The 21,496-nt window shown below is 41.6% G+C and overlaps 1 pseudogene; it reads left to right on the top strand.

Moving 5' to 3' along the window:
• The first annotated feature begins 353 nt into the window (after positions 1 to 353).
• Positions 354 to 21,237, top strand: LOC138382565 (zinc finger protein 195-like; annotated as a pseudogene).
• The last annotated feature ends 259 nt before the right edge of the window (positions 21,238 to 21,496 follow it).

Below are 21,496 nucleotides of genomic sequence, written 5' to 3'. Positions count from 1 at the left end.
ATGGATACAATTTACATTCAAGGTTAAATACAAATGAGCCCCAGGCAGGGTGAGGTCCCAGAGCAGGGAGAAAGCCCTGCCTAAAAAGAGCTCCAACCAAGAATCTGTTGCTCTGGCCTCGTGCAGCCCTTTGTCTGATCGCATCTCCTGTCGCTCATGGCTAGAGGGGTGGGGCCTTGGGCCCTATCCAATCAGAGACGCTGCATTGAGAACTGCCCAATCAGATGCTCGGCCAGAAAGAAGAAGGCGGCTTCCAGGATCTGGTTCGGCCTTTGTCTGTTGCTCCGGGAACCCACCTGGGGTTTTCTTTCCACTGTTGCGTCTCCAGGAGCTCCCAGGTGTCTCTTCCGCAACCTCTGTCATCCTATGACTTGCAGATACTGGGAGATCCATAGGGAGAACACCAGGACACCCCAGAAGCTTGAAAATGGTGAGTGTGGGGGCTGGGTGGCTGTGGGGGCTGAGAGGGGTCTAGTTGGAGCTGGTCTGAAGTGGCTGTGGTGGGACCCGATCCTCCCTGTCTCAGCTCTGGAGCCTTAAGACGGAATTTCACCACTGGCACACCATCATCCTCATTCCCTCTGGCCACAGGGTGGGGTTGGGCGGGCAGCTGGGACCCGGGCGTACTGGATCATCTCTGAGCGGTTACTTTGCCCTGCCTGGAGCCCTGTCTGGGCAGATCTGCGCCCACAGCCCCGCGTCTCTCCCTCACTGTGAGATGATGATGGGAGGGTCATCAGAGGAGGATCCTGATTTGGGGGGGGAGGGTCGTGCGTGGAAGGAGCTGTGATCCGTGGGGTCCCCATCCCTCCTTTCTCTTGTTAAAAACAAAGTAAGGCATCATTGAAGTGGAAAAGAGTTTATTTTAATTGAGCAAATAGCAATTCATGAATCGTAAGTCCCCCAGCCAGTTTGTACTTTTAGGATCCCCTGGGGTTGAGGGCTTGAAGGAAAGGCTCTTACAAGGTGCATGAGGAAGCAAACCAAATTCTGTAACTGATTGCTTACAGTTATGTATTTACCTTATTTGGACTATCCAGGTGGAAATTTCCTGTTTTTGTAATCAGGATAATTGCCTGTTTGTGGTTGGTTAAGCCTAAATTTTTGTCAACGGAAAAAAAGCCAGACTGTGTAAAATAATTTTAAAGAGACTTATTCTGAGCCAAATTTGAGGACCATGACCTGGAGCCACGCCCAAGAGGCCTTGAGCAAGTGGACTCGCTGTGGCTGGGTTACAGTTTGGTTTTATACATTTCAGGGAGACAGGGGTTACAGGTAAAATCATAAATCAATACGTGGGAGGCATACATCGGTTTAGGTGGGCCATCTTGAAGCGGGGGCTTATAGGTTATTGGTGGGTTTGGACATTCTTTGGCTTGTAATTGTTTAAGGACTTGAAGCTTTGCCTAAAGGCTTGGAATGTTTTAACATGGTTGCTGTTTATCAGAGATAAGCCACAGAACATATATTTGTTGTGCAAATTGAGGACCTGTAGATTTGCCTTGCATACCCTTAGGCCTGTTAATGGGTTACAAAGGATGTCCCCAAGAAGGGAGGGGGACATCTGATCTCCTTCCTCCTGGAAGGCAATTTAGCTTTAGGATATTCCTTTGGCCATGAGGGGGTCCATTTAATCAGCCCGTCGGGGGGACGAGCCTTAAAATTTTATTTTAGCTCACATTTTTTTTCTCTCTAAGTTAATGTTGGGGTACAGCAAATAATTCTTCAGAAAAAAATGTAGCTTAGGCATTCAAAAGCTGAGTGCTTTTTAACATTAGAAAGCTTCAGAAATAAGCCTGAAAATTAAGATTCTTCTAACTTTGTTTTTTTACCCCTACCCCAAGAGCAGAGATGGACTCTGAAATTTCTTTATCTAACAAACAAAACTTCTTGCCAGAATAAACACAGTTGCCTTCTGTTGCCTTCCTGTTACCTCATTATCTAGTACAGATAGATAATACTACCACTCCTGAATAGTTTTTTTTCTCAACATAATGCCTGCTACTCGGGGTTCATTCAAATTCCAGAAATAATCATTTACAAGTGAATTTCTTTTCCCTGGTCTGTTCACTCTCCCTAATAATCATTTTGCTTCTCAAAGGATGGCCTACATTCCCCATCTCCTCCCTCTTTCATAAAAAATGATATTTAAGGGTACCACAGTGGGAGGTTGAGGTAATCCCTTTGTGATTTCCCCACACATCTTAATAAATTTGTATACCTTTTCTCTTATTAATCTGCCTTTTGTCAGTTGGTATTCAGGGAACCTTCAAAGAATGAAGGGAAAGCTTTTTTTCTTGGCCCCTACATTGGTAATGTATAAGAAATAAATTTGAGTTAGATTTTGGTTTCCTTAGGAAGGAATGCAGGGCACTAGAACCATTTCAGCCTGATTGCCTTCTACTTACATTAACACTCCACAGTGGCACTGGTTTTCCCTGCACTTTCTAATGTATGGCAAGCTGGGTCTGAATCTACCACCTAGTTCCCTCAGCCTAACTCTTAGGTCAAGCAGTAAAATCCCAAATTTTCTGTTTCTTTCCCACATTTCCAAATGCCAAGTTCTCATGCAATTCACATTGACTGTTTTTCCTTTATGGCCTGTTTCAAACAGATGCAGTATTTAGTTGTTTGTCATTTCTTTACATAACAGTGGGTGATTGTTTTAAAAATATTTGTTTGCTGTTTCTGAACATTTCACATGAAAAGAAAGCAGATGATAATCTCATGACACTGTGCTGTAAAAAGTCTTTTTGCCTCTCCTCCTTTTATCATCCTTAGGCGTACACATCTTGCCAGGCTGTCTTCGTGTTGAGGTTTCCCCTTTGGAAACTTTACAGGATGATGTGTTCTTGGCCACTCTCCTATCTTTTCCTGGTCCTGGGCTTCACACTTGTCTGGGGATCACCCAAGATTCCCATAGCAGCCATATTTTTTGGAATGTCCAGTGAATATCTGTCTCTGGGTAATCTCTTCCAAGAGGACAGACAGCCAGAGATATGGAGGTGGAGACTTTCAGGGAAAGAGTTGAATGCCCTTGAATTTGAGAGGAGTCTCCTGGTATACACTTCACCTAAAAAGCTAACCCATTGGTACTTTAAGATTTTATTGTCCCAGCTTCAGTTTTCATTTCTTGGAGACACATTGCTTGTCAGCCCATCAGATGCTGGTATTCAAGGGAAAATGCACAAATCATTCTCTCCTTCTGGCTTCTCTCAGACATGTGAAGGGAGAAAAGCTTTCCCAAATGATGAGGATAATGCACCCCAGCAAGCTGGTACAAAAACCTGCAAAGCAATACACACTTCATGCCCACTGGAAGGCACAGTGCAGTTTCTGTGGGGAGGGTGGTCATTGAGCACTTCAGTGAGAAGGGTGGGGTGGGAGTCCCAAGGGATAGGATGACCTTTGACACTTGAGTCAGACATGTCCGTGTGTTCTAGTCAGCAGTGCCACTCCCTGAATTTGTTGCCTTGAAAAGCTTTGTTGCTCAATTTCAGCTCCAGTTTTACATTACCTGTAAAATGCAATTCTTCCATACAGCTTGAAAAATTTAAAAAAATTCTCAAAAGGCAAGGCAGAAGTGGAATTCAGAAAAGGGAATTAAATATGTAGTCATATATTCCATTTCAGAAAAAAATCTTATTTACCTTCCCCCCCACCCCAGAATGAGTGTAATAAATTTCTGAGATCTGTTCTTTTTTGGGGGTGATTTCTTTTCTTTTCTTTTTTTTTTTTTTTTTTTTTTTGTTTTGAGACAGAGTCTCACTCTGTTGCCCAGGCTAGAGTGCCATGGCGCCAGCCTAGCTTACAGCAACTTCAAACTCCTGGGCTCAAGCAATCCTACTGCCTCAGCCTCCTGAGTAGCTGGGACTACAGGCATGTGCCACCATGCCTGGCTAATTTTTCTTATATATTTTTACTTGTCCAGCTAATTTCTTTCTATTTTTTTTTTTTTTTTTTTTTCAGTAGAGACAAGGTCTTGCTCTTGCTCAGGCTGATGGGGGTGATTTCAAATGGAATCCTGGAGCTTAGCTTTGGAATGCTAAAAAAAAAAAAAAAGACAAAGTTCATTTTACATTGTGGCTGCATAAAGATGAATAGATTTCCACAAGAAAGTGTGGTACATAAATTGGTGAATTAAACAGATTCATGAAAACATCATTTCCTCTTTTTTGCAGAATGGAGGATTTGTGACAGTGGTTAACTCTATTCTGTTTTTTATTATCTGAAAGTTAGAGTTTAATGCTCAATCCTGTGAGATGGCACTTGAAAACTCCTAGAAATGTTCACATATGATTGTTTACTAAATGATTTATTTTCATGGAAGTAATCACTAAATTACATGTTTGTTGTTTGATAAGGATAGAAAATTTTGCTTTTCATGTTGAAGTATGAAATGTCAGTGCTTTATAATTTTCTTCCATCATATAAGCCTCAACACTGAGTTTGCAGGATTTTGCTGAATTTTTCAAGCACTGGATATTTTCTCATCCAAAACTAAGTGAATAACCTTGACTGGGAACCAGAGGTCTGAACCCAGTGACTAAGCTGAGGTCAATCTTGATTCTCAAAAAGGGGGTCATGGAGGGCCCAGGGAGCCTCCTTGTAGGTGTCCCAGCCTCGTCACACCAGCCATGAGAGAAGCTCACATGGGAGGAGCCCTTTATCCTGAGAGAAGCTAGAGAGCCCTGGAAGGCTGGGAACCCACAGGCAGATGTGGTTGCGGTTGGGAAGAAAGTGGGGTTGGTGATGAGATCCCCTTTCTAAGGGGGTAATTGTTATGGTCCTGAGGCTGTTTCTAGACATTGTCCAATAAAATAAATTTAAAGTTACAACTTCCTGCCCAATAAAATAAATTTTTAGTTGTTCTAAAGAAGTATTACATTAGGGGAAATCACCAAGTATAAGATCTGAATTCATCACAAATTTAGACAAGGGCCTTCCTTCATAGGCAGAAGCAAACAGGATTAGAAAAAGGTGGGAGGGGGAGGGTAGAAAAAAGTAATATTCTAGGTCAGAGAATGTTTCACCCTGAAGTCAGCTTGTTCTTAGGAGGGGCATAAAGAGGGGTTGTACGTTGGGTCAAACTTAGGATGTGTCAAAGGTCAAGGGCCTGGGGAAAGGAGAGAAACTTAAGCAAAATTGGGTCAAGAAATATTTTGTTCTGACCACTGAAGACAAGACTGTTCAGCTAATTGTTTATGAGCAATAAATGTGAATTTGCAGAGTCTATGTCTAGCTTTCTGATTGGTAAAAAAAAAAAAAAAAAAGTATCACCTAAGTCATAATGGGAAGGGTCTTTTTGCAGAGAGCTGCTGTTGAGAACACAGAGGATGGGAAATTTCTTTAATCACAGCTGCTCACAAGGATTAACTACCCACCCCATCTGCTCCCACCACTTTCCCTTGCCCTGTACATCTCTTCTATCTGTCTGTTCTTGAGTGGTGTCCCTTAAAATTAACTGGTGAATGAAGTAGTGTGGTTTGCTGAGTTCTGTGAGTAATTTTATCAAATTATTAAGATCGTGGAGGGGGTTACGGGGGGCCCTGATTTACAGGCAGTTGCTCAGATATACAGATGTGCCCTTGGGGCTGCTGCTGGCATCTGCAGTGAGGGCAGGGTGGTGGGGCTGAGCCCTGGACTCGTGATGTCTGTGCTCACTGGGTCAGAACTGAGTTTTGCAAGAACAGTTGGTATTGGTTAGTGTTCAGCAAACTCCACACGTTTGGTGTCAGTAGTGCTGTCAAGAAAACAAAGACATCACAGGGGCCTGGGCTGCAGGGAGAATGCAGTTGTCTCAGGGAAGGGAGGGTCTGTTCTCCTGCATATATGCTGTCATACGACAAATTTTCCTATGGTTCCACATCTCCTTCTGGTTTCAGAGGAGACCGAGTGAGGTCTTAGAGGGCAGGAGTTCTGTGGTCAGATTCCCTCTCCCCACCCTGCTGCCACTATGTGATTTTGACTGATTCGTGCACATGCTCGGTCTGCAATGATGTGGCCACACCCCTCCCGGGTAAGGCTCTACCCTGTGGAATGCAGCTCTCAGCTCCTTTGCTCCTAGAGTTTCCCCAAAAAACCCACACAAGTGCCTAGAAGTTCCTGCCTTATCTCTACCCCAAGACTATGAATCTGTAGCAGCAACCTGGTCCTCCATCAATCCACACTTCTAGACCACCCAGTGATAACCTCATCTGCCTGTGTGGCACAGGAGTGAACCAGAGCATATCCCAGTCTGGGCTAGCATCTCTCGCACTGGCAAGCCAAAATAAGTAACTGAGACAAAGATATAAATCAATGGAAGTTTCTTAAGCCAAAGCTTGAGGACATGCCTGGAAAAAACACAAACCACAGATGCATCTTTGACTTTTTCTGAAGGGGCATTTGAGAACTTCAGTATTTAAAGGTGACAAACCATAGAGAAGAAAAACAGAGGAGGAGCATGGGCAGTGAGACAAAATGATTACATTCTTCTGAGGCCCAGGAAATTTTACATTTTAGATAGGATAATGTGAATGTTTGAAGAGGGAAAAAAAAGTGTGAAGGAAGAATCAATTATGTAGGTGTCCCTTGGTGGGTGAAAAAAAAAATATATCTATATATATATATATTTTAGACTTCACAATGCCTTTACTGGGTAAATATTAAAATGCCCCAATTTCACACTGATGGTCCTAAAAGTTTTTATGCAAGAAAACTTGAAAATCTCCACATACACATACATTTCACACCCCCTTTTTTAAGTTTGAGATAGGATTGAATACAACCACATTTTAAAATGCTCATTAATGTATATTTTACTAGTAAAAGTAAAATTAGTAAGGGCAATTTTTCTATCTTCCTTTGTTACACGTAACCCCCCTAGTGGCTGTAGATGTAGAAATGTAATTTTTATCTACCCATAAAAGCAAGTTTGCTTTTAATACAAAAAATTCCTCAATAATATTTATTTAGTCATACTTTGCTACTTTCCACTAAATGTTCCATTGCTACTTACTGGAGAAGCCACTTAAAGCATGAGCCATGCTATGTGAGAAGGTTTCACCATAGAGTTATGGGGGCTCTGGTGCATTGGGTGGATTTGGTCAGAGAGTATTTGATTTTGTCTCTGTCCTACACCTGGGAAGATAAGCTTGTAATCAACATTATTAGTGTGGAATTGAACAGACTTCAGTTTTAGGAACTAGACTAGTCTGCAGAACAAGTTACAATATACCTGTTTGCTTATGGGAGGCCAGCAAGAAATTTCATTATGAATGATCTATGGGAGCAGTCCTTGTAGATGCCTGAGACCTTTTACCTTTCCATGGGGTTCTGGCTGATGCATATTGTTAGAAATAGCTATTCGTCTGGGACAGGGTATTGCATGACTCAGCCTTCAGGCTTCGCCGTAACTTTTCCATAAGGAGTTGGGGGGACGGTCCTGAGATTTTCAGTTTCTTTCACAGTCCCAACCAATCCTTTCACCAACTCTACACTGTGCCCCACCCATGGGTCCTTGATAGCACCTGTCTCTCTTCTAATTTTTTCTTCCCCACAAACCCTCTTTCACGTGCACAATGTAGCTGAGGCTACTCCTCTGGTGCATGAATCTAGTACCTCCTGGAATTATCTCCATGAATTCAAGGCCGTGGCCCTAGACCTGGCTGTTGTTAGAGCAAATACAAATTAGAAATACCAGACCGAATCCTTCAACTTGAAAATATGGGAAGAGATTTTGCTCTTTTCCTTTTTCTTAAAGCTCTTAATTTAGAAAATTTTATATGTAAATGTTTTCTGTGTCTCTTTGAAATATATACACATCATTGTACCAGCTAAATGAGCTTTTTGTCATTTTTTAAAACCCAGGGTTTTCTTTTTCTAGGACCTAGGAATAATTGCTTTCGAATGTAAACAGTCAAGAAGATAGTATCGTATTCCACAGTTTCTGTTGTAGTATAGGTGCCTCCCTTTGGTAGGCACCTGGCTCCAAGTTTCAAAACTATCTTTTATCATGAAGATATGAAGTTCTTTTTCTTTTGAATATAGCCAATTAACAAACAGAGGTGGCCTTTCCAATTACCAGGTGAACTTAGGATGAACTGTATGTCACAAATGGCGCTGTCAAGTCTTCTATTTGAGGACTAATTATGGTGACTTTTTTTTTTATCTTGGCAATCTCTTAGCAGATTATCTGAGATAGACATCACATTCTGGTTTAATTGTGTAATATAAGTGTTTTTCTGTTTTTCCATCATAGAGAGTTATTTTGGGGTTGAAAATGATTATGTTTTTAGTTATATTTCCCACATACCATCCAGAATTACAAGATATAATATTAATATACAAGATGTCCCCCGTGTCTCACTCTAGAGGGCCCTTTCCCTCTCTGTCTTCCAGTCACAACCCACAATTGTTCAGCAAAGTATATGCTGTCCCCAGTATCTGAAGCTAGAATGGTGTCTCTGCCTATTTGCAATCTCTCTTCTAGAGCAGCTAGATTTCTACAAGAATGATTTCACGGGGCAGCAGTCAGCCATTCGAGCTCTGTGTTTCAATTACCCGGGTATCTTCAGACCTGAAACTGATCCAGAGACCAGGTGGCCCAGAAACCCAACCAGGCTCACACATGTGCATTGAGCAGTCCTGAGAATCTCACCTTTCCTCTCCTCTTTCCCAAATGCCCACGAATGTGCACAGGACACCGGCTGCATCCCCACCCCCGCCCCCAAGACCTAAATCTGAAGCTCCAAATTTTGAATCCAGGTCATGGGGTTCTTCAGGGATGTGACAGAGCAGCTTTCATGGGGGGATCTCTCCTCTAGTTTTCCTCCCCTTGCTGTAAGACCCAAGAATATAAAGCCAGGTTGATTCCACCTAGAATTGTCACATAAGGGATGGCCTTCACTTGGGATTCACAAGATCAGGACAGCCTTTGGACTGAGGTACAAAAACACAAGGGAGTAATTTTCTGCATTGTGAGAGGTCCACACAGACTTTGTAAGTCTCCCTTTTGGAATGGGGGCCCTTCACATTTTCCAGATCTTGTCCAGTGAGCTGCTGTGTGAAGAATTCCCGGTCTAAATAGAATTTGGTGGCAGAATCTATGAGTGTAAACAAACACCTCAGCAGTTGGAGAATAGGGCCACAAAATATTCAGAGCCATGACCACAACTACAGGCTACCTTTATACTGTGTTAATGGAGTAGGGTAGTGTTTTTCTTCCTGATTCCCAAGTTAGCTGATCAAGGAGAGATAATATTACACCTCGATCTGGGGTCAGCTGTCCCACCAGGAGCTTTTTTATTCTGGCTCCACAGAACCACCCTGAGTCTCTGCTATCTCATTCTTCATGGGGATATCACCTCAGGCTCACTGGGGACCCTCTCATCAGTACCTGAGAGGCTTGAGACATTTGGGGATGTCCTGTGCAGACTGGGGTCAGGCTGAGAACAGAATCTAAACTTCCATCTCAGGGGAAGAAGAATGGTCATCCAGGGTTTGTTCCTTTTCTCATAGAAAGAATCTCCTTTGTTGGTGCCCAGACTGGGGTTGCTCCAGTTTCCTGGGACCTCAGTGAAGAACAAGGAGGAGGTCTGGAGACACAAACTGATGGATAAATCAATTGTTTACATTTCAAATGGACATTAGAGAAATAAATGAAGCAGTCTTGGGCCCTACTGTCCAGGAACTTGCAGTCTAGAACAAATGGACAAATGGCTGAATTCAGCATCGTGTGGCGAATATAAAGAAGGGAGGTGTGCAGGGGACTTTGGCTTCATGTGGGTCACTTCCCTTATGTTGTGAGTTCTGATGTCACTGTGTGAAGGGCTATTCATAGACATTTTTATTATTATTTTTATTTTTATTATTATTACTAAAAATAAATATTTATCTTCTAATATTATTGTCCTAGAAAACATTAAGAGTTTTGATTAAACTGCTTGTTATTGTATATTATAAAATAGAAAAAGAAGGTTGGGGGTTGGGGGCAGTGGCTCAGCCATGTAATTCTAGCACATTGGGAGACTGAGGTGGGAGGATTGCTTGATGCCAGCAGTTTGAGACCAGCCTGGGCAACATTGTGAGATCTCGATCTCTACAAAGAATTTTAAAAAATTAGCCATGTATGATGACACATGCCTGTACTGCTAGCTACTCAGAAGGCTGAGGCAAGACGATACTTGAGCCCAGGAGTTGAAAGTTGCAGTGAGCTATAATCACACCACTGCACTCAAACCTGGGTAACAAAGCAAGACCCTGTCTCTCAACAAGAAGAACAAAAGAAAGAGAAAGAGAGAGAGAGAAAGAGGAGAGAGAGACAGAGAGAGAGACAAGTAATTGGCTTAGACATATTAAAATTATACAAACTCTAGGAGTTATTTCTTTTGGGCAGGCTTAGGAAAGACAGAACTGGAAATATTTCAGTGGCATAGAGACAGGAAGCCTAGGAACCACTCCCTGCCCCACCCCTGCCCCGATCCACCATTTTCTGAGCCTTGTCCAGGTCTGTCCCTACCCTGTAATCTCCCCTCACAGAACTGATGAGAGGAGATCGGGGTTTTGGGCGGCTGCTCCTGTCCTCTGTCCAGAGCTGGTGCTCACAATTTTTTGAAACATAAAAGCAGATACATGGAAGCAAAGGTCTACATATTTTGATACATTATTTATTTATAATTAAAATTAAATTTTAAATTATTAAAAATTTTTATTGAAATCCACGCCTTTAGAGATATGCTACCCAACATGTTTTCATTCTTGGAGATTCAGTAGTTGCTCCATGAATCACAATTAAATGTAAATGTAAAATGAAAAATCCCTCTGAACTATAGTTCACCTCTCATTTCCATCCCTGCCATCTGTCTATATTTAGCTTTTATCCTATACATATTCTTAAAAAGCAATGATCGAGAAATGGAAGAAGTAATTGAAAGCCTGGGCTCTTGATCTAAATCCTGGGAATTAGGCAACGCTTAGTACCCAATTCCTAGGGTTTTAGGAGGATTAATTCACATAATGTGATGTTTCTTGCACAGTGCTCTGTAACGTACTTGTGACCACATAGTACATGCTCAATAAACATTGCATTAATGATAAGTACATGTTATTTTCCAAATGCAGACTTAAACATTGCTGCCTTCTCTAGCCTCTGGAAACTTTGAAGGGCCAGCAGACAATGCCATGTTTCAAGATGGTGATGGGTGGTCTTCACTTGGACCAAAGTGTCTGTGTTGTTTAAAAAAGTGTTGGACATAAGTGACTCTGTGCTGTGCCTGCTTCCTCAAGCCGAGTACTACTATAGCGTAGGAGGAATAACACCAGCATTAACAGGGAAATTGTTAAGCCAATTCGTAGAGTCCCTCCAAACCTGCAAAATTTTAAAGGGGAAGGGAGTTTGGGAAACTACGCGCAGGAGCTGGCTATGTGCAGGTCACCATGTCTTGTTCCAATGGTTATCTTGAGGACTGCGCCATCTGGCGGTCTGGCTGATGTCAGCTAGACTGCAACAGAATTGAAGGTTAACTCCTCAGCATTTTCCCCCAGGGGGAGTTTGGCAATCTTAGTTCTATAGTTAACACCTCAAGATTGGTTCCTGAAATTCTTAAGCAAGCACATAAATAGGCATTGTAAAAACATAGCGGTTATTTGCTTCAAGATGGAGTGACTGCCACTGTTAGAGAATCTCATTAGAGAGGCCCTGAAGACCAAATGATTTCTGTGCGCAAACTTGAGAGGCAACGTTTAGCCAAGTGGTTCTCAGCACAAGCTTCCCATTAGAATCACATGGCCAGTCTGAAGAACCACCATCACCTGTGCCATCCTCACAGCTTCTGTCTATTGGTCTGGGTGGGAGCATCCATGTGGTTTCAGTTAAGTGCCCCGGGTGATGCTAAGGTGAGACCAGAGTTAAGCATAAGGCCTCTCGGATACATTCATGAAGGCTGAGTTCAGCCGTTGTCCAGAGGGAAGTAACAGGGCCCGCTCTGCAGGGGTTTGGTGGGGGCAGGTCAGCACAGCCCATATTCCTATTGCTGTAGCAGAAACTGCTGCTGTCTGTGGCAGGGGAGCGCACCTGAGGGCAGGACAAGAGAAACTCACACTTTTGTTCCCTATGTAGAAGCTCCTTCCTGACTCTTGCCTGTGATGAGGGCCTGGGAGGGGTAGATTTTTTTCTGCATGTCAAGGTCCCTCTGCCTGTGGCTGTGGTGGTAGCAGGTGAAGGGGCTGTGCTGATGCCTTTAAAGAAATATTATCAAGATGCAGGTGTAATATGTCCAGATAATCTCACCTGAGAAGAAAATCAAGAGGAGGAGGAGGAGGAAGAGGAAAAAATGGCTGGTTCTCAGGTAAATGTGTCCCAGTTCAGAGGCTGTGTTCAGTTTTTCTCCTGGAATGCCATGTGCTTAGAACTTGCAAACCTTGACTTCTCTACTTGTGATGTTCCTGACTAATGAGTTTGTTTCAACTACTCTTGTCCTTTTCTTCTGGTAATAGCCAAGAGACTCTGAAAAATCTTTCTCCCCTATATAGCAGAGTCTTATCTCCATTCTCTCCATCCAGGCTTCTATTTATTTATTTATTTATTTTGTTTTGTTTTTCAGCTCATTATGGGGGTACAAAAGTTCAGGTTATATATATTGCCCATGCCTCCTCATCCCCCCGAGTCTGAGCTTCAATTGTGTCCATTCCCTAGACAGTGCACATTGCACCCATCATGTAGGTATGCACCCATCCCATCCCCCCCAGTCAGAACTTCAAGCAAGCGTGTCCATTCCCCAGGCAGTATGCATCACACTCATCAAGTAGGTATACACCCATTCCTTCCACCCAGCCCCGACCTCTGTCCGATACCCAATTGGTGCTATTCCCAAATGTGCACTCAGGGAAACCAGTTTGCTGGTGAGTACATGTGGTGCTTATTTTTCCATTCTTGGGATACTTCACTTAATAGGATGGGTTCCAGCTCTCTCCAGGAGAACCAAAGAGATGCCATATCGCCATTATTTCTAATAGCTGAGTAATATTCCATGGTATACATATACCACATTTTGCTAATCCATTCATGAATTGATGGGCATTTGGGTTGTTTCCACATCTTTGCGATTGTGAATTGGGCTGCTATAAACATTCGGGTGCAGGTGTCTTTTTTATAGAATGACTTTTGTTTTTTTGGGTAGATGCCCAATAATGGGATTGCTGGATCGAATGGTAGGTCTACTTGAATCTGTTTAAGGTATCTCCACATTGCTTTCCACAGGGGTTGCACTAGTTTACAGTCCCACCAACAGTGTATGAGTGTACCTGTCTCTCCACATCCACACCAACATGTATAGTTTTGGGACTTTTTGATAAAGGCCATTCTCACTGGAGTTAAGTGATATCTCACTGTGGTTTTGATTTGCATTTCCCTGTTGATTAGAGATGTTGAACGCTTTTTCATATGTTTGTTAGCCATTTTTATATCTTCTTTTGAAAAATTTCTATTCATGTCCTTTACCCACTTTTTGATAGGGTTGTTTGATTTTTTCTTTACTGATTTTCCTGAGTTCTAAATAGATCTTTTATCTGATGTGTAGTATGCGAAAATTTTTTCCCATTCTATAGGTTGTCTGTTTACTCTCGTGACTGTTTCTTTGGCTGTGCAGAAGCTTTTTAATTTGATCAGGTCCCATTTATTTATTTTTGTTGTTGCTGTGATTGCCTTAGGGGTCTTGTTCCTAAATTATTTTGCCTAGGCCAATGTCTGTAAGAGTCTTTCCTACATTTTCTTCTAGAATTCTAATAGTTTCCGACCTAAGGTTTAAGTCTGTTAACCACCGTGATTTGATTTTTGTGAGAGGTAAGAGCTGTGTGTCCTGTTTTAGTCTTCTACATGTGGATATCCAGTTTTCCCAGCACCATTTATTAAATAAGGAATCTTTTCCCCAGAGTATGTTTTTGTCTGCTTTGTCAAAGATTAGATGGCTATATGAGGATGGTTTTATATTTGGATTTTCTGTTCTGTTCCACTTGTGCCAATACCAGGCAGTTTTAAGAACCACAGCCTTGTAGTATAGTTTGAAGTCTGGCAAATTAATACTTCCCATTTTGTTTTTGTCACTTAAGATTGCTTTTGCTAAACGGGGTCTTCTCTGGTTCCATACAAAGCGTAAAATTATTTTTTCTATATCTGTGAAAAATGATGTTGGTAATTTAATAGGGATTGCATCGAATCTGTAGATAACTTTGGGCAGTATAGACATTTTAACAATGTTGATTCTACCGATCCATGAGCATGTTATGGTTTTCCACCTATTTACATGTTCTGCGATTTCCTTCCTCAGTGTTTCATAGTTCTCCCTATAGAGGTCCTTTACCTCCTTTTTTTTTTTTTTTTTTTTTTTTTTTTGAGACAGAGTCTCACTCTGTTGCCCAGGCTAGAGTGAGTGCCGTGGCGTCAGCCTAGCTCACAGCAACCTCAAACTCCTGGGCTCAAGCGATCCTCCTGTCTCAGCCTCCCGAGTAGCTGGGACTACAGGCATGTACCACCATGCCCGGCTAATTTTTTCTATATATATTTTTAGCTGTCCATATAATTTCTTTCTATTTTTAGTAGAGATGGGGTCTCACTCTTGCTCAGGCTGGTCTCAAACTCCTGAGCTCAAACGATCCGCCCACCTCGGCCTCCCAGAGAGCTAGGATTACAGGCGTGAGCCACCGCGCCCGGCCCCCTTTACCTCCTTAGTTAAATATATTCCTAGGTATTTTATTTTCTTTGTTGCTATTTTGAAGGGTATTGAGTCCTTAATTTGGTTCTCTGTTTGACTGTTATTGGCATATATGAATGCCTCTGATTTGTGTGTATTGATTTTGTATCCTGAGACTTTACTGAATTCATTGATCAATTCCAGGAGTCTCTTGGTTGAAACCTTGGGGTTTTCTAGATATAACATCATATAATCAGCAAAGAGTGAGAGTTTGATCTCTTCTGTCCCTATTTGGACTCCCTTGATTCTGCTCTCTTGCCTGATAGCTCTTGCAAGGACTTCCAATACTATGTTGAAAAGTAATGGGGACAGTGGGCAGCCCTGTCTGGTTCCAGTTTGAAGTGAGAATGCTTTCAGATTTTCCCCATTCAGTATGATGTTGGCTGTGGGTTTGTCATATATATCTTGTATCATTTTTAGATAGGCCCCGTCTATGCCTATTTTGTTAAGCGTTCTTATCATAAAAGGGTGTTGAATTTTGTCAAATGCTTTTTCTGCATCTATTGAGAGGATCATATGATCTTTATTTTTGCTTCTATTTATGTGGTGAATTACATTTATAGATTTGCGTAAATGTTAAACCATCCCTGCATCTCTGGGATGAAGCCCACTTGGTCGTGATGGATTATTTTTTTGATAAGCACTTGGATTCGATTTGCTAGAATTTTATTGAGAATTTTTGCATCTATATTCATAAGAGAAATTGGTCTGTAGTTCTCTGTTTTAGTTGCATCCTTTCCTGGTTTTGGTATCAGGATTATGTTGGCTTGGTAAAAAGTGTTGGGGAGAATCCCATCCTTCTCTGTATTGGAGAATAGTTTATGTAGGATGGGCACCAGTTCTTCTTTGTAGGTATGGTAAAATTCAGGTGTGAACCCATCTGGACCAGGGCTTTTCTTTTTGGGAAGGTTTTTTATTGCTGTTTCGATTTCAGATCTAGATTTCGGTCTATTCAGGAATTCTATTTCTTCTGGTTGAGCCTGGGAAGGCTGTGTGTTTTTAAGAATTTGTCCATTTCCTCCAGGTTTTCTAATTTGTGTGCATAAAGATTTTTTGTAGAATTCATAGATGATATCATGTATCTCTGTGGCATAAGTCGTGATTTCTCCTTTCATGTTCCTGATGGAGGTTATAAGAGTTTTTTCTTTTCTGCTCTTGGTTAGTCTAGCCAGAGGTGTGTCAATTTTGTTTATTTTTTCAAAGAACCAACTTTTTGTTTTATTAATCTCCCTTATGGTTTTATTGTTGTCCTTTTCATTTAGTTCTGATTTAATCTTAATAATTTCTCTCCTTCTGGTGGGTTTGGGGTCGGTCCTGTTCTTCCTTTTCCAGCTCTTTGAGTCTATTCATTAGATTGTCTATTTGTAAGTTTTCTGTCTTTTTGGTATAGGCATTTATGGAAATAAATTTTCCTCTCAGGACTGCTTTAGCTGTGTCCCACAGATTTTTTTTTTTTTTTTTTGTCCCACAGATTTTGATAAGTTGTATCTCTTTTGTCGTTTAATTCAAAGAATCTTTTGATTTCCAACTTGATTTCTTCATTTATAAAATGATTGTTCAGGAGAAGGTTATTTAGCTTCCATGACTTTGAGTAGAAATGAGGATTTCTGTTAGGGTTCATTGTTACTTTTATTCCACTGTGATCTGAGAAGATGCATGGTATAATTTTTATATTTTTTAATTTTTTAAGACATACTTTATGTCCTAGGATATGGTCAATCTTGGAGAATGTCCCATGAGCTGATGAGAAGAAAGTATATTCAGTGGTTTTTGGGTAGAATGTCCTGCAGATGTCAGTCAGGCCCATTTGTTCTAGCATTCTATTTAAGTCCATTATTTCTTTGTTTATTTTTTGTTTGGAGGATCTGTCCTGTACTGTCAGCAGCATGTTAAAATCTCCGGCTACTAAAGTGTTGTTATCTATCATTTGGTTCAGATCAAGTAGGGTTTGCTTTATGAATCTGGGTGCACCTAGGTTGGGTGCATATATATTAAGTATAGTTATGTCTTCTTGTTGAATTGTACCCTTCACCAGTATATAGTAACCATCTTTGTCTTTCATTACTTTTGTTGATTTAAAAACTAAGTTATCGGAGATTAAAACCGCCACGCTAGCTTTCTTTTGGGTTCAGTCTAAATACATCCTTGCAGGTTAGATGAGTTTCCTGAAGACAGCAGATACTTGGCTTTTATTTTTTTATCCATTGGGCCAGTCTATGTCTCTTGAGTGGGGAATTCAATCCATTCACATTTAATGAGAGAACTGATAAGTGAGACAGATTGCTGTTCCTCATGTTGGGTTGAATTTCATTGATCTGTTTTCTCTCTTGAGCCATTATGATAACTGGGTTTTTATCTTTATCTCTTGATTAGTTTTACATTCGTGGGTCCTTGTGCTGGACCATGTGTAACTCTGTTTTGAGTACTTCTTGGAGAGCTGGTCTTGTCTTGGTGAATTCTCTGAGTTTTTGTTTATCTGAGAATGTCTTAATTTCACCTTCATATATAAAACTGAGTTTAGCTGGGTACAGGATTCTAGGCTGGGCATTATTCTGTTTCAGAAGAGTGAGAATGGGGCCCCAATCTCTTCTTGCTTGTAAGGTTTCAGTTGAGAAATCTGGCGTGATTCAGATGGACTTTCCTTTGTATGTTACTTGTTTCTTTCTCCTTACAGCTCGAAGAAGGGCCTCTTTAGTGGATATTTTGGTCAGTCTGATAACTACATGACGTGGTGTCTTCCTATTTGGTATGAATCTCCCAGGGGTTCTTTGAGCTTCTTGAACCTGTATTTCTAGAGATTTGGCAAGGCCTGGGAAATTTTCCTCAATTATATCTTCAAATAGTTTATCCAACCCTTGCTTATTGTCTTCTTCACCCTCAGGAATGCTGATAACTCTCACGTTAGGCTTCTTCACATAATCCGACATTTCTTGTAGACTCTGGTCTTTTCTCTTGTTTCTTTGCTCTATCTCTGTGACTGACTTATTTAATTGGAAAGTGTTATCTTCGATCTCTGAGATTCTTCCGTTTGATCTACCTGCTCTTGAGACTGCCCACTGTGTTTTGTAGCTCCCTGAATAAATTCTTCATTTCCAGGAGTTAAGTTTGATTTTTCTTCAATATTTCAATTTCTTTGGTGAATTTTTCTTCCAAGTCCTGGATCTTTTTTGTGGTTTCTTTGTGTTGGTTATCCATTTTTTCTTGCATAATGTTCAGCTTATTTATGATCCATGTTTGAAATTCTTCCTGTGACATGTTGCTATTTAGAATCTGGTTTGTGTCAATTGGTGGAGAACTAGTAATCCTCTTTGAGGGCAAGGTTTCAGCTTGATTCTTTATACTCCCAGAGTTCTTTCGCTGAGCCCTTCCCATCTGGATGAATTCTTAAGATCCCTTCTTTCAGCTTTAGTCTGGATAGGGGCAGGCGTGCGTGCCAGGTAAGCTGCCTCCTCTGTGGCTAGGAGGAGCTCTTCGCGAGTTGTTCAGGATTTTGCTGCCTCTGCTCGGTGAAGGGGGCTGCCAGGGGTCTGCTCCTCTTCCTCTCCCCAGGTGGTTTCTGTCTCTCTCTGCGAGAAAGACAGTGGATAGGGGGAGGGGGGCAGCGCCCTCGTTCACCCAGCGCCCCAGCCACTGCAGTTCCCGCGGGGGATGGTCCGTCCCGGCCCAATGTCTGCAAGGTCCCCACTCCACTCTCTGGTGACTGGGGAAGCACTCAGTGTTCACACAAAGGCAGAGCTCCTAGTGGGGGTCCCTGGACTAGGGGAGGGAGCCGCCAAGGGAGCCACCAGGTACCCAATCGCTCCGCAGGGTTTAGGCTGTGGACCCCGACAATGGCGGCCACCTGTCTGCTGATCACCGTCGCTGGGGCCCAACCCCCAGGGTCCGGCAGAGGCCGGAGAAGCCGGGGACCGAGAGAATCCAGCCGCCCGCCTATACGAGACAGAGACAGTTCGGCGTGTGCTAGAGCCGGGACCAAGGCAGCCCAGCCGCCCGCGTATAGGAGACAGTTCGGCGTGTGCTAGGCGCCTGTCTCTGTAGTCTTTCGTGGGCCGCGCACCCAGGCTTCTTTTATGCTGCGAAAAATTCTCATCATAAATTTACGATCTGCAATATTTAAAATGTTCCCTTTGTAGCTGTTGAACATGGGAAAGTGTGGATGCCCAAGATTCCTATTGGGGATGAGGTCAGGTCCTTGGATTTCAGTGAAGAGGAATATGCACTGTTCAGGTTCCATCTGGATGCCCGATCAGCTCTATGTAGAACAAGATGAAATATATGCACTCTTACAGAAGATGGCATTAATTGCCTGGGATAACCCAATGTTCTGAAAAAGAGAATAATTAGAAGAGACTTGCTTTCTAGGATGCTTAAAAAAACTATTTAAATACACCATAGAGATTACAGGACATGGGAGATATCTGAAGCTTGAACTTTGCTTAGAACTGGCCTTTCTTCATGACTAGATTCAGATTACAATTTATTTATTTTTGGAGGGGCCGCTACTATCATAACAGTGATGTGTCCACCTTTGTGGATCAGCACCTGATACTCATTTGTCCTATTAAAATTGATATTAATTTTATTCACTCAGTTAAGGTGCTCCTTGACATATTTTCCTCTATAGAGTTAATTATTTTTCTCTATTATTGATACATACTTTGGGTGAGATTTACCAACTGATGTGCATAAGCCATCACATTTAATGGGGACGCTCCCCTTCCTTAGATTCTCTTTCATATAGCTTGCTTTGGAAATTAAAGGCTCTCATCTTTGTTTATTGGTATAATACAATGGGATAAACTCAGCCTCTACCATTTACTGGATGTTTGACAAAATATTCTCATGGACCAAAAAGCATTGGCATCCCTGATGAGATTGTTGGAAATTCATAAATTCAGGGTTTACCCCATATCTTCCAAATAAAAATCTGCATTTTGACAAGATCGCTAGTTCATTGTAGTACATGTTAAAATTTGAGAGATGTCTTCTAACCCTCCATGACTTTTCCATCCAGGAAATATGTACAACTTACCCTGTATGCTGTAAACAAAGCAGTCAAAAATGTACGTGCCTGTATTGGTAGCCCTATTTGTATACTGTGACATCCAAAAAAGTAGACTACCCTGGTTTTGTATATGTTGTGACATCCTTTTTCCTCTGTGTTATAGACTATATTAGGAGACATTTCTGTGTTGAAAATTACCTTATTGGGTAATTCCAGTCACTCATATAAGTCAGAACCAGTTCTCTTCACTTTCATTTCACCAGAACTGAAATTAACTCTCCCCATGGCAGCTTAATAAATATGTATTTTTTCAGGGACTGCTGACCTTCACAGATGTGGCCATAGAATTCTCTCTGAAGGAGTGGGAATGCCTGGACCCTGCTCAGAGGAATTTGTATCGAGATGTGATGTTAGAGAACTACAGGAACCTGGTCTCCCTGGGTGAGGATAACTTCAGTAAACAATTCCTATTCCACACTAAGGATTTCCTATTCTTTCTTTGTAGAATGCTTTCAGGGAGTTTCTGATTTTCATCAGTGAGTTTTTGATGCTTGTTTCCAAGGGAAACTTAGGGATTAGTTGGTATAGATAATAAAATATTCAAGATGTTTTATCTTGACATTTATCTTTCCTTTTCTTGAGCTGATTTGTATCCTTCACTTTAGATTAGTGGTAATTAGAGAAATTAAGTGGCATAAAATAATGTTGCCACAGCTTAAAATCCAACTTCTACCACCAATTTTTGATTCAGTAATACTGGGTACTGGAACTAAGAACCCACAAATGTTAAATACTTCCTGAATATCCTAAAATTTCTCTAACAAAACAGTTTTTTAGGGAGTAATTTTTTCATAATCTTCTAAAATGTTATTTTTTTTCTAGTGAGAACAATACTAGATTGGTAATTGGAGAATCTCAAAAAAATTCATATTACTTTTTTTCTAATAAAACAGGTCTTGCTGTCGCTAAGCCAGACCTTGTCACCTGTCTGGAACAAAGAAAAGAACCGTGGAAAGTGAAGGCACGCAAGACAGTAGCCAAACACCGAGGTAGGTGGGAGTGAATAAAGGAGATAATACAGGTGAGAGGTTCAAGTTTAAAGTGGAAGCCAGACCTTAAAATGTGGCTTGCAACAGCTCTGCTCCAATGGAAATCGTTTCTGAGAAGCCTGGGTTTCTTTCTCTTGTTCTCACATAAGGGCATCTCTGTTCTTTTTTTTTTCTTTTTTTTTCTTTTTTTCTTTTTTTGAGACAGAGTCTCACTCTGTTGCCCAGGCTAGAGTGCCATGGTGCCAGCCTAGCTCACAGCAACCTCAAACTCCTGGGCTCAAGCGATCCTCCTGCCTCAGCCTCCTGAGTAGCTGGGACTACAGCCATGTGCCACCATGCCTGGCTAATTTTTTCTATATATATTTTTAGTTGTCCATATCATTTCTTTCTATTTTTAGTAGAGATGGGGTCTCGCTCTGGCTCAGGCTGGTCTCGAACTCCTGAGCTCAAATGATCCACCCGCCTGGGCCTCCCAGAATGCTAGGATTACAGGTGTGAGCCACCATGCCCGGCCATCTCTGTTCTTATTTTTAAATTCTCTAAGGATCCTCTTCAGTGATCTTCCCTTAAGGTTACAGTGGGAACCAAAGTGCTGTTGACGGCTTACAAGAGACTGCAGGATCTGACTGCTCTCCCATTGCTTTTAAGGACATGGGAATATCTGTATATTTCTGAGGACCTCTCTGTGAAACAATTTTTAAATTTCCCTGTAG

Source organism: Eulemur rufifrons, chromosome 4 (genome assembly GCF_041146395.1).
Source record: "Eulemur rufifrons isolate Redbay chromosome 4, OSU_ERuf_1, whole genome shotgun sequence".
NCBI lineage: Eukaryota > Metazoa > Chordata > Mammalia > Primates > Lemuridae > Eulemur > Eulemur rufifrons.
This window is presented reverse-complemented; position numbering and strand designations above follow the sequence as displayed.